The 12,462-nt window shown below is 42.6% G+C and overlaps 1 protein-coding gene across 3 annotated transcripts in view; it reads right to left on the bottom strand.

The window, feature by feature from the left end:
* MYH10 (myosin heavy chain 10) overlaps positions 1-12,462 on the bottom strand; it is a 131,231-nt gene that overhangs the window by 82,332 nt on the left and 36,437 nt on the right. The gene's annotated exons all lie outside the window — the stretch shown is intronic.

Genomic DNA, 12,462 nt, shown 5'->3' with positions numbered 1-12,462 from the left:
ACTCAAATTTTTTTTTGGTAGATGCCGGTAAGAGGACAGAGGAAGATGTTCACCACACTTTTTTTCTCCTTGGAATTGGGGGCTCCTCCAGAGACACGAAGTTTGTTAGAATGTTTGTGAAGAAATCCCTCAGCACCAGAAACCTATCCAGCACTGGAAACTGAATTGCTAAAACAGTTAAATAAAGGTAACTTAATCCAAAGGAGCTGCACGTAACTCTTGGACGCCCAGTGATGACCGACAGCATCTTCACGGCCACTGGACGCCCTCTTGGCTCACCCCTCAGGCCAGGCCGACGTGGTTCTCCCCCATGGACCCACGCAGCAGCTTGTACACACCCATGCACACATCTTCACACTGGTCACCAGCCTCAACCGACGGAAGGAGGAGGCCCCCTGCATTTGCTGATTTGTGTGTCTGTGTTGGTTTCTTTTCAATCCATGTAACCTTGTACAGTGTTGACACACCGCCAGGACATAATTTGTAGAGAAAATGAATGAGTACTATGAATTTTGTTATGAACTGGGACAAATGCTATCACTTCCTATGGTTTCTCTTTTCAAACAAGGCTGGCACATTTCCAAGGTTGCTTTTTATTTCTACTCAGTACTAAGCTTGAAATTCAGGTAAGCTGCTAGCACACAGTGATGCCTGAATTACTACCTCTGTGATCAAATATTTAAGGTTCCCCAAGACCTGGGCAAAGCAAACCTATCTGGACAGTGAATAAAATCTCAACTTGGATTAAAATAAAAAACTGTAACATCTAGGGGCTTCCCTAGTGGCGCAGAGGTTAAGATTCCATGCTCCCAATGGAGGGGGCCAGGGTTCGATCCCTAGTCGGGGAACTAGATCCCACATGCCACAACTAAGAGTTCGTGTGCCACAACTAAGAAGCCAGTGAGCCACAACTAAGAAGCCAGTGAGCCACAACTAAGGAGCCTGCCTGCCACAACTAAGACCCAGTGCAACCAAATAAATTTTTAAGAAATTGAAATATCTAATTAAATTATTTTTCTAAGAAAAAGAAAACAAACAACAAAAAACACCCCAGGAACTCAAAAATGTTATTATACACATGGCCAGCTAGTACTCCTCTAAGCCTGTTTTATTTAAGGCTTGAAAGTCTATTTTTTCTAACAAACTCTGACACTTTTTTGAAATTGTACTTAGAACTGTGCTATTTGAACTGTCCCCAACACGAGTTTTTCTGTAGGTTTCCTGGTTGCATTACCTTCCTTACTCTCTGCACCAGACACCACCGAGGGGCTGTGCAAAGGGTTCCTATTGACCAGCTAGTTGTATGGCTTTGAGTAAGGAAATTAACTTCTCTGGAAATCGACATCATTGGTAAAATGTAGGAATTGGATTAGACCCTTTCCAGCTCCAAGATTTGATGATTCTAGATACAACCCACTTACTGGTGTCTAAGAATATTTTATATATTAAGCTTATTAACCACCATCTACTGTTATATTAAAAACTGTCCCCTTCTGGGACTCTCCTGGTGGCACAGTGGTTAAGAATCTGCCTGGCAATGAAGGGGACTCGGTTTGATCCCTGGTCTGGGAAGATCCCACATGCAGCAGAGCAACTAAGCCTGTGCGCCACAACGACCGAGCCTGTAAGACAACTACTGAGCCCGTGTACCACAACTACTGAAGCCCGTGCACCAAGTGCCTGTGCTCCACAACAAGAGAAGCCATCTCAATGAAAAGCCCGCACACTGCAACGAAGAGTAGCCCCTACTCACAACTAGAGAAAGCCTGCACGCAGCAACAAAGACCCAACATAGCCAAAACAAACAAACATACAAATAAAACAGTCCCCTTCTTTGTTTCATCATCTATGTTTAATATCAGGTACTCAAATCTACCAAACCTTCTATTAAGGTTTCTGCCTGCTATTCAGACTTAAAAAGGCCTTTTCTGCACCAACATTATAGCCATCTATACTTTCATTTTTATATCATCTATATTATTAAATCCATCTATATCTTCTTCTAGGACTTTGATGGTTTCCCTTTTTATGACTAAATCTTTAATTAATCTGAAAAAAAAAGTATGGTCTAAGACTTAATCTCATTTTCCCCTCAAATGATTCAGCCCACATCCCAATATCAATGGCTGACCGAGACATTGATTACCCAGTGACCTGAAATGTTATCTTTACCTTACACCTATGACTTATTCCAAAGCCAGTACCATTTTGCAGTAGTTTTGAAGTATGACTAACCAGAGCACCCACCGTCTTAAAAAAAAAAAAAAAAATCAAGTAGTCTGAGGTTTTTTTCAGATAAAACTTCAAATAGTTTTGTTCTGCTATATCCCTCCTCCATCTCTTCCCACCCGCCACCCCCATAAAAATAGTCAGAATTCTGAGTTAAATAATATACCTGCTATTTTTAGGAGAAATGATGGTTTCATCTCTGTCTCAGTTAAATTCTGAATTTCTCTAAGTTCAAAACAGGTAAGGACCATGCTTGTCTTATTCATCGTTTAAGTCACAGTGCCTAGCATAGCAGGTGCTCGCTGAGTTCTGTTGAATAAATGAATATAGGTCCCATACAAGTTTATTTCTAGGCTCTATTTGATAGTTTTTGTCCTTGTTATTAACTTCGCCACCATTATATTTTCTACCTGGCTACCACCGGGACACAGACAAGGTAATGATTTTCATTCATTCATTTATTCAACACATTTGCAAATCAACTTCTTTGTGTTGGACACCCTCTTAAGTGCTAGACATAGAGCTGTGGACACAGTCCCTGTGGAGCTCAAGATTAGAAGAGACATAAAGTAAACAAGAAAAACAAACATGATGATTACAGGATGCGAGAAAGGCGACAAAGGCTGAAAGGGAAAAGTCAGAAAAGCAAAGGACAACTCCCTGGAGATGCGATGTGGGGAGGAGCCTCCAGAAAGGTGAGCAGGAGCAGGCAAGAGGGGGCCTGGGACAGAGCATCCAGGCGGACGGAAAGAAAAATGCAAAGGCCTCAAAGCAGAAAAAAAGCTCGGTGTATCCCAGGAAGTGACGGCCAGAGTGCAGGATTCGATATAAATAACCAGCAAGGCGGACAGTGGCAGGAGGTACTGCCCAGGTGGGAAGGGGTGGATGTGATGTACCCTGGAGCCAGGGGAAAGAATCTGGATTTTATGCAAGTGTAATTTTGTAAGAGCTATGACAGTGGTTTTCTTTGTTTTGTTCTTGACTTCATTCAAAATAGCTAGTGTTTCAAGCTAATAATGATGTTGGCTATTGGTTTCAAACATATTTTTCACTATGCTAAGAAATGAACCTCAAATAGTCTGATGACTTGTCTTGAAAACAGTTGTGACTGGTACTCATCAGCTTGGCTTGCCTCTGTGGTTTCTCAGCTAACCACTCTCAACTGGACATGCTTCAGTGTGTCCTGAAAGCATTTCTCCCCTGCCTGTTGCACTTATTCAGCTGTACTTCGACACCCGCCTATGAACTCTGCTACACTTTCCATATTTCAGCTCTAAGGTACCTCTGTTAATAGAAATATTGCTTCAAAGATAGATGTAGTCCAATACTTTACAGTTAAGGTCCCAAGAGGGGAAAAAGCCTTACACTTCCCACCCCAAAATGGGGATAATAGCTTCTGATACGTAAGGTTGTTGCGAAGAAAAAAAACACAGTCCATCTAAAGCATGTAATTAGTATTCAATAAACGCTGGCCATTACTGTCCACTCAGCTGTTCACCCATCATACAGGAGAGACTCTGAGTTACTCAACCCTAAATTACTTTATAAATCTACAGTGTTAGTAAGGTGATTAAGAAGTGGGCCACAGTTTCCTGGTGACCTACCTAGATTCAAACCCCATCTACCGCTTTCTAGCTATGGGACTTTGGGCAAGCTACTTGGCTCTCTGAGCCTCAGTCTATACTCCTTTAAAATGAGATCTGGTTACTTCACAGGACTGAGATAAGGCATGTAAAGAGCCTAGCATGGCACCCGGCCAGAAGTTTCCCCATACATAGCAGTAGTGGTGACAACTGTGACAACAGTCCACAGTGCTGATGAGGAAATTGACAGAAGTGGGGACTTCCCTGGTGCCGCAGGGGTTAAGAATCCGCCTGCCAATACAGGGGACACGGGTTCGAGCCCTGGTCTGGGAAGATCCCACATGCCACAGAGCAATTAAGCCCGTGCGTCACAACTACTGAGCCTGCACTCTAGAGCCCACGAGCCACAACTAACTGAAGCCTGAGTGCCTAGAGCCCGTGCTCCACAAGACAAGCCACCGCAACGAGAAGCCCACGCACTGCAACAAAGAGTAGCTCCTGCTCACCGCAACTAGAGAAAGCCCGCACGCACAGCAATGACGACCCAATGCAGCCAAAAATAAATAAAATTAAAAAAAAAAAAAAGAATTTGACAGAAGTAAAAAGATGATAACCTCTGATTTGAATACGAAAGCTGTGCCAGGATCAAAGGAATATCATTCTTAGAAAAAAGGTTTTTCTTTAAGGGGAAATGGCACATCTGTCCCAGATGGAAAAGGGGGAATTAAAGCAACTTGAACAAAAGTAAATGGGCAAGGGAACTACAAAGAAAACTCGGCAGACTCCTCGCGAAGAAAATTAGGAGAATCCTCAAAGGATAGCAATGGGCCAAGCCCTCAAAGAGTGAAGAGGACAAAGGGAATCCGACCTCATTTCCACCAACCAGACAAGCTCTATCAATGCAGTTGTTCTCTACTGTAAAGGGCTGCTTATTTCATTGCTGGTCTCTGGGACACAAGTGCAAGGTTAATGGTAGAATAGAACAGGCAGCCTGCTGGTGGGTGCCTGTGTCTGTTGCGGTACCTATGGATGTAAAAGATCAGGAGTTTCTAACGTGAAGGTATTTGTGTTTTCTGGAGATGTCTGTGGCTTTCACTGGCTTCTTAAAGGGAAATGCAATCTAAACAATAACACAGAAAGCCCGCAGTGGTAAGAAGCAGTGACCCAGATCATTAACACATGCTCAATTCTGAGATATTTCTCTGAATCCCTTCTGGACTGTGGGTATTTCCCCAAAGCGAACCCTCCTTTCCCAGATCTTAACTGGTTTTGTTTTTATTCTCTCTGGATATTTGTAACATCAAATCCAGTCTAGCTTCAAAAATACCCTTTGCCTGAAGTTCTTGCTTTAGATAACCTCAATTTGGAAAAATATCCTTACATAAAAACATATAAATATAAATATATATAGATAGCATCACTTATTGACTTCGTACGCTTTCAAAACTCCATTCTATTAGAAAGCAGCTTGCTAGGAAGATCAAGGTAAGCTTGGGTTCCAGTTCTCTGTTAAACACTAATACCAGTGAGTGTCAGCTGTGGATACCGTGGTGTGTAAATGGAGGTAATGGGGGTGTTGCGGACTCATGGACATAACATTTGCAAAGATGTTAGTTCCTTTTTCTGGAACATTTGCCTGGAACATTTTAGACTTCTATTTACAAGTTGATTTGCATACTCTCTCTCCATAATACAGCTATTGCTGAGAAGTAGCTAAAATAATCTAAAAATCTGCAAAGTTTTAAGACTTGAGGACACCTAAAATAAGAGTCACTAGAAAAGCAAACTGATGTCTGGAGAAGCTCACCGTCTGCCTAAGGTCCTGGTAGAGCTGGGACAAGAAAGAATACCAGCTCCTATCTGACAGCACAATGGTTTTTTAACTACAACACACTTTTGAGAGGAAGGTACAGAGAGTTCCCATATAACCCCTGTACCTACACACCCACAGCCTCCTCTGTTAGCAACATCAGCCACCAGGATGGTACATTTTTTATGTAGGATGAGCCCTAAATTCGTAGTTTACATTGGGTTCACTCTGGGTATTCTATGGGGTTTGGACAAATGTATAATGCCTTGTATCTACTATGATAGTATCATCTAGAGTATTTTCACTTCCCTAAAAATCCCCCATGCTCTGCCTATTCAGCTCCCCTCCGCCCCCTACTCCGCTGGCAACCACTGATCTATTGATACTTATCTCCATATTCTGCCTTTTCCACAATGTCATCTAGCTGGAATCATACAGTATGTAGCCTCCCCAGATTGGCTTCTTTCACTTAGCAATGTGCATTTAAGGCTCCTACATGTCTTTTCATAGCTTGTTAGCTCATTTCTTTTTAGCACTGAATAATATTCCGTGGTCTGGATATACCAGTTTATCCACTCACCTACTGAAGGACATCTTGGTTGCTTCCAAGTTTTGACAATTATGAACACAGCTGCTATAAATTCATGTGCAGGTTTTGGTGTAGATGTAAGTTTTTAACCCTTTGGGAAAATATCAAGGACTCTGATTGCTGGGCCATATTGTAAGAGTATGTTTAGTTTTGTAAAAAACCACCAAGCATTTTTGAAAGTGGCTATACCATTCTGCATTCCCACCACCATCTAATGAGAATTCCTGTTGCTTCACATCCTTTGCAGCATGTGATGTTGTTAGATGTTCCAGATTTTGGCCAGTTTAGCAAGTGTGCAGTGGTGACGTGATGTGGAACATCTTTTCAGATGCTCCTTTGCCATCTGTGTATCTTCTTTGGTGCGGTGTATGCTAAGGTCTTTGGACCATTTTTTTAATTGGGTTGGTTCCCTACAGTTGAGTCTTTTAAGAGTTCTCTGCATATTTTGGACAACAGTCCTGTTGCAAATATTTTCTTCCAGTCTGTGACTTAACTCCTCGATCTTTTGACAGTGTCTTTTGTAGAGCAGAAGTTTTTAATTTTAATAGTCTAGATTATCAATTATTTCTTTCATGGATGTGTCTTTGGTTTTGTATCTCAAAAGGCCATACCCAAGGTCACCCAGGTTTTCTCTCATATTATCTTCTAGAAGTTTTGTGGTTTTGCATTCTACATTTAGGTCTCTGATCCATTTTGAGTTCATTTTTGTGAAGGGTGTAACATTTACGTCTAGATACTTTTTTTTTCTTTTTTTCATGTGGATATCCTGTTGTTCTAGCACCATTTGTGCTAGAATACAATCTCTGCTCCATTGTGTTGGCTTTGATTCTTTGTCAAGATCAGCTGGCTCCATTTATAGGGTCTATTTCAAGGTTGCCTTAGCTACATAATCAATTCTATTGATTTGGTTAGCTTACACCTTTTAAGGTATGTTACTTACAGCAAGAATCAACCAACTGTTTGAAATCCAGGGTGGCTTATCATCACCACTTAATGTAATATTTGTATAGGACAAAAAATTCCTTAACGACAATAATATTCTACTGTCACAGCCTGATAAAAGGCTGATGTGAAACAAGCATTGTTTTACAATTGTCACATTATATACAAACGCACTTAAAAGGAGAAAAACTAGAGTTAATGGCAGTTAGAGCCATAAAGTGTAAGCAGAGTAGTCTTTAAAAGGGGGCTTAGAGAACAGAGAAATTTCTGCACTGAGGGTGACTATGTGAATTTTAATTATAATGAGAAGGAAAGTCAACATGAGGATTACACTCTTAGCAGGATTTCATTCCCAGTTAACGGGGTGCTCTCCCATGATCAAGAAGTCCTTGCCGGGCTACTAGGATAATGACCAAGCAGGGGGCTTGGATTCTTAAGTGGGAGCTCACATTGCCTGGCCTGAGTCTGCAGAAATAAAGGCTAGTTGGGGAGCTACATAGGCAGATGAGACCAGAGGATAAAGTTACATGTTCACCCTTTTGGGAGAGAAGTAAATTAGAGAGTAAATGACTAAAAAAGAAAAGCTTAAAGAGAAGCTAACTACTTAAGTATTGATTTTTTAAAAACTTTGCTTCCAATTGTATTTTCTCTTTGTGATACCTTTGTAAACATAGGTACTTAATATAAAATAACTACTAAATAAAACTGGCTAGTTATTCTCATACAGACAACTTAGCTTCACCTGTGCACTAAATGTAAGATGGCCCTGGTTACACACTCCTGGAGTTCTTCACTTGGTGGATCCTCAAAGGCACCAGGGAACATATCATATTTTCTCAAGTCTGGGACACAGTGTTTCACATTTTCATTATTTCTCAAGCACAACGTAGCTTTTAACAGATACAAGCATGAAAAGCTGTTATTAACTATCATAACCGTAATAACTAAGAATTAAAATATGGTGAGGCTAAAAGAAGTGGAGGTAGGAGTTGGCTGGATACAGGAGAGAACTTTCTGGGGTGATCATAAAGGCAATGTCCTCTATCATGATAGGAGTTTAGGTTACACAAATAACGCAGCACACGTATACTTAATATTTGTGTATTTCATCATATGTAAATTTTATCCCAAAAGATAAAGATGTAAATACCAGACTTTAGTTAATGTTATGTATGCTGAAGTATTTAGGCGGAAGTGTGCAGATGAAGGGATTAACAGCCCATCAAAGTGGTTTTCAGTTTAAACTGAAAACATCCAATCAGCCGTCACAGAAACAAATACCATCTAACCTTAAGCAGAGCCTCCAGAAAATACAGCTCCCATAGACCCCTATCCCAGGGAGTTTCCAGATTGGGAGAAGTCTGACCCTTAGCACCAGGAAGTGCAAGTTCACCTGTGCACTAACATCATAAAGCCCAAGAGAACCCTCTATACTTTCCCCTAGAAGCCCAAGTCCTCCTACACCACCCACCCCCTCTTTGGTTAAATTTAGTATTTAATTTTTGGTTTTCAGCAAGTTACTCATCAATGAGGACTCCCACACGCATGCGTAAATAAACCTTGTCTTTTCTCCTGTTAGCCTGTCTACTGTCAATTTGCAGACCCCCAAACACAGGACCCAAGTTGGAAAAGTCTTCCTCCCAATACAAACAATAAGATGGATTGATAGATGGATACAGTCATGAACAGACTGATATATAATAAAGCAAGTATAGTAAAATATTAATGGTAGGATCTAGGTGGTAGATATATGGGTCTTGACTGCAAAATTCTTTCAGAAAATTCAATTAAAAAAAAACAAACATGATACTGATGACTGCTACTTTGTATCCATGAAGAGATAACCAGCTGCTAGGAGACTTACCTCACAAATCCAAGCCTATCCACTGATGCAAACATCAGTCTAAAACAACAGTGACCATCTAATTACATGCCTGTAACGGTCACTTTTGGTGACATGAGTAAATCAGTGCTCCCTAACCTTTGGTTCTGTCAGACAGCAGGCACTCCCTCCCACAAGCGTTTCCTGCTTCCAGACATTTCAAACAGTCCTTCTCCAAAATGGTCATCCAAGCTCCCAAACCACCCAAAGGGGAGAGGTGTGTGTCCTGCACCTGGTCCCTTGTGTATTGCATGCAGGGTCACTGTTACTGTGACACTGCAGACAGGTGACACACAAGTTCTATTCCTCTCTCGCTCATGAGCAGAACAAGGCAGCTCATCTCATGGAGCTTCAGGGACTAGATTCTCGGGGCGACCTCACCCTATTAACCAGTGCTGTATAATAAAGAACTGCTGGACTTTGTTCCTGATTCCTGGAAGGGAGCCTCTAGGTACCTGGAATGTCTTTGTTATTCATGGTGGGTGCTTCAAGAGCTCGAGGATGGGGAGCAGCCAAGCTGAAAGACCAAATGGATGGTTAGAGGTTTGGGCTTTAAACCATGTGACATGAGCCTCACCTCCTGGGAGGGGAGAGGGAGTGGACACTGAATCCATCACACCTACATAATGAAGCCCAATAAAAACTGTGGACCTCAAAGCTTGGATAAGCTTCTTGGGGATATACGTTGATGCACTGGGAGGGGAAGTGACCAGAGGATACGGCAGCCGTGCCTTTGGGAACCCCCAGCCCTCACCCTCTGTGTCTCTTCTTTTGCCTGGCTCTGATCTGTCATTCCAGAAAAGTATTGAATCTGAGCGGCTAGTGGTAACCCCCAAACATGTAGCTATTTGGCCAGAAGCATGGGTGGCCTGGGAACCCCTGAGCTTGTGGCTGGTGTCTACCAAGCCAGCCCACGTGGAGGAACCTGCCCTGGGAGGTCAGGGTCAGAACTGCTTCAAAACAGATAGTTTTAAAAAGACATCTGTAGATCACGTTCTAAATAACTGACTTTTTGGAAGAATACGGCCAACAAAATTAAGTAAATTAAGCAAAAAAGTGGACTGACTATTCTAGAATATAGAATTAAAATGAAGAGATGTAAGGAATGCAAGCAGTGAGACCCTGACAGGATTTAAAAGAAGAAACATGTTGAGGACTGTTACAGAAATTAGAATATATAGGACTTCCTAGGTGGCGCAGTGGGTAAGAATCTGCCTGCCAATGCAGGGGACACGGGTTCGATCCCTGCCCCAGGAAGATACCACATGCCACGGAGCAACTAAGCCCGTGTGCCACAACAATTGAGTCTGTGCTCTAGAGCCCGTGAGCCACAACTGTTGAGCCCATGTTCTGCAACTACTGAAGCCCACGCGCCTAGAGCCCGTGCTCTGCAACAAGAGAGGCCACCGCAGTGAGAAGCCCGCGCACCACAATAAAGAGTAGCCCCCACTCGCTGCAACTAGGGAAAGCTCGTGTGCAGCAATGAAGACCCAAAACAGCCAATTAATTAAATAAATAAATAAATTTATAAAAAAAAAAAAAGAAATTAGAATATGGATTGTACGTGAGATGACATTTACTGAATCACTGTCAATCTTCTCACATGTGACAATGGTCTGTGATTACGTGGGAATGCCTTGATCTTAGGAAATGCCTGCTGTGTATCTAGGGCTAAAGTGTCAGGATGTCTGCAAACTTGCAAATGCTTTGGGAAAAAAAAAAGTGCTGTGTGTGTACAAAGACAACTGACATATTTAAGTGAAGGGTATACATGCACTTAAAGTACCATTTGTTCAACTTTTCAGGAAAATTCAGGTTTGAATTTTTTAAAATAAAAACTTGGGGAAATGCATCAGCAAAGGTTAAAAAAAGGGGAAAAATGAAGAAAATGTGGTAAAAATTTTAAAATCATTGAAGTAGGGGATGGGCATACAGGGGTCACCAACTATTCTTTTTTTGTGTAGGTTTGAAGTTTCAAAATAAAATGCTTTTATAAAACGGTATCAGAAAGGTTGTACCCTTTGAAGACGCACACAGTATTCACAAGTTTCTAAAACTTCCTAATTTGTACTTAAGCCTGTTTCCTTGGTTCCTACTTAATTAAGAGATGCATGCTTTTGTTTGCATTTTTATCCATTTCCTAAGTATGTTCAGAACAGCATGCCAGGTTCTCAGGGGATAATTAAAGAGCAATGAAGGCAAGTCACAGTTCCTACCTGGCTGTCTAGTTGTAAAACGACACACATGAACTAAACGGGTAATGAAATGCAGTAGATAAGGAAAAGGGCCTGAGGAGGAGAGATCAGTGTGGGCTGGAACCGGCTGCATTGCTGGGCATATTTCGTCCCTGGAGGGAGAAAGAGGCTCAAGGCAAGGAAGTCGGCCAGGACCCACCAAGACGAGGCAGACAGCAGGTGCTGGGCGGGGCTAGGATGAGACAGGAAAAATCTGAAACGAGGCGACAACCAGAAACAGGGACATGAAAGAGACCGGGGAGTCACAGCACAGGGCAAGATTTAAACCCTGAGTCCAGAAAGTGTCGAAGATGGAAAGGTTAGCGGTAGACACGTGTTGTTTGTATAGGAACAAAGGTTAATTTTTACGCATGTTGGGTTTAAACTGGCACGTATTCCCTACTTCACACCTTGTGCCCCAATTTATCTTTAACTGCCTGACAGCACTTCTCACCTGTTGTCCCCTATACCTGGAAGGGTCACTGATTCTTTAAGAAGCCACGAGGGATTGTGACCTGGCTGTGTGGCTGCCCACCTGAGCTAGAAATCCCCTAGAAGCCAGTAAGGACCCGTCAAGGTTGCTGCCTCCCAAGGGCCCAAGTCCCCCCTCTATCCAGCCAGGCGCAGAGATGGACTCTGTTGGGGGAGCCTTCAGACTCGCACCCCCGCCAGCCTTGTCCACCGCCTCAAATGTAGTTCCTCTGGTCACTTTCATTCTTACCCTCTGCTCTCATACTGTTTTCTTTCTCCCGACCTCAAACCCACTTCCTGCTCCTGCCCCTCCTCCTTTCCTCCGTACTGTCCGGGCCCCCTATTCCACCGTGTGCAAAGTCACCCACGTTCTCGGTCTCCTCACTGAACACGTCCCTCTCCACCAGCCTTCCTCCACATCACACACCTGTGTGCCCCCACCCCCACCCACAGCCATGAGTCAGGAAGAAAGCCAGGGCATCCTCCTCACTCTCCCTAATGCCCAATCCAGACCCTCCTGTTAGAAAAGCCCCTACCCCTCGTACCCACCTCTCTGAGGTCACATACAGCAGCAGTGGTGGTTCTGACACTTGGATTTATTTTGTCTAGTAAGATTTAAAAAACAAAAACCTCCACTCACATGTCAAAAAAAAAAGCACATAAAAAAAAAAAAGGGAAGGGTCTTATCTTAGAATAAAGGACATTCCTCTAGGTGAAACACT

The sequence above is a fragment of the Hippopotamus amphibius genome, chromosome 17 (genome assembly GCF_030028045.1).
Source record: "Hippopotamus amphibius kiboko isolate mHipAmp2 chromosome 17, mHipAmp2.hap2, whole genome shotgun sequence".
NCBI lineage: Eukaryota > Metazoa > Chordata > Mammalia > Artiodactyla > Hippopotamidae > Hippopotamus > Hippopotamus amphibius.
The sequence above is the reverse complement of the archived record's forward strand: the minus strand, read 5'-3'. Positions and strand labels throughout refer to the sequence as shown.